Source organism: Pteropus vampyrus, unplaced genomic scaffold, assembly GCF_000151845.1.
Source record: "Pteropus vampyrus isolate Shadow unplaced genomic scaffold, Pvam_2.0 Scaffold11, whole genome shotgun sequence".
In the NCBI taxonomy this organism is placed as follows: Eukaryota; Metazoa; Chordata; class Mammalia; order Chiroptera; family Pteropodidae; genus Pteropus; species Pteropus vampyrus.
The window spans coordinates 2,102,478-2,104,171 of NW_011888792.1; positions in this window are offsets into that span (position 1 = coordinate 2,102,478).

Below are 1,694 nucleotides of genomic sequence, written 5' to 3' on the forward strand. Positions count from 1 at the left end.
CTCTCTTGGTCATGGTATATAATCTTTTTTATATATTGCTGAATTCTATTTGCTAATATTTTGTTAAGGATTTTTACATCTTCATTTTTGAGAGACACTTCATTTTTGAGAGAAACTTTTGAAGGAAGTTCTCCTTCCTTCCTTCCTCCCTCCCTCCCTCCCTCCCTCCCTCCCTCCCTTCCTTCCTTCCTTTCTTTCTTCCCTCCCTACTTCTCTCCTTCCTTCCCTTCTTTCTTTCTTACTTTCTTCTGTCTTTGTAAGTCTGGAACAAGACTTCATTTTCATGACCTTGCCAGTTTTGAAGGTTATAGGCCAGTTATTTTTGTGGAATGACCCTCAATTTGGGTTTGCCTGCTGTCTCTTCATAACTAGATTGAGTTCATGTGTCTTCGGCAGGGATGACAAATAGTGATGCTGTATTCTTTGTGCATCTTATCAGGTGGTGCACAAATTTAATCTGTCCATTTTTGATGATGTTCATCTTGGTCATTTGATAATATGGTGTCCCCAGGCTTTTCTCCTCAAAATTTCTTCTCTGTAATTAATAAGCATTTTGCGTGGCAGTACTTTGAAACTATGTAAATACCTTATTCCTCATTAAACTTTTGATTTATTTGTTAATTTATTTTTATCTCTATGGAGTCATATTTTATTCAATGGACTATTCTCTGTTATTATCATTATTCATTTTGATGCTCAAATTGTCCCCAGTTGGGTGAGAGAGAGCCCCCTCAAGCTGACTTGTGTGTTCTTTTGACATGTCTTTATCATTCTTTTGTAAATCCTCATTTTCCAGTGCAACCAGATCTTTCAGGCTCACCTTGTATTTTTTATTCTCCATCCTTGGAACCAAACATTCTAATCACCAGAACATATGAATGAATATTACCTTATATGGCAAAAAATATGATAAAGGGTCTGAGAAAAGCTTATCCCAGATTATCCAGGTGTACCCTAAACACAATCACATGGATCCTTATAGACATACAGAGGAGAAAACACACAAGAGATTGGAGGGATGTGGTCACAGGCTAAGGAACACATGGAACCACTAGAAGGTAGAAGAGATCAGGGAAGGGGTCTCCCCCAGAGTCTCTGGATGGGATGTGTCCCTCCCCACACCTTGATTTCACACTTCAGGCCTCTAGAACTGTGAGAGAATAAATATCTGTTGTTTTAAGCCACCTAGTTTGTAGTAATTTGTTATATCAGCCCTGGGAATCTAATACACTATCTATAAAACCACAATTTCAGACTGATGCATCGATCCCCATCCACTACTGCAGGGTTCATTCTGTTTCTCCTTCACCATATTTCTAACTCCATTTTCTGACAGAAGCCTGGCTTACATCGTGCTTAATAGATTGCCTTATTTAATCAGTCTCCCTGTCTGTACCCAATCTTCTACCTCCTTGGCACCCTTGCACCTAAGGGGCACCCCCCTCACAGGCTCAAGCTTTGGCACCCAGCAGGGCTGGGTCCTGGGCCCACCTCCCCACTCAGTGGTGCCTCCCACTGGGGCACTCCCACATACACACACCTTGCTTCACCTCCACTAATGGTCTTAGGCCTGCATGGCTCAAAAAGACAAGGGGAGGGAAGGGCAAGGGGGAGAGGAACAGCGAGGCCCTGCCTGGTTGTATGCTCCTCTCGTCTCCCCTTCCTGAGTGCCCTGATGCCCACCACACTGCCCT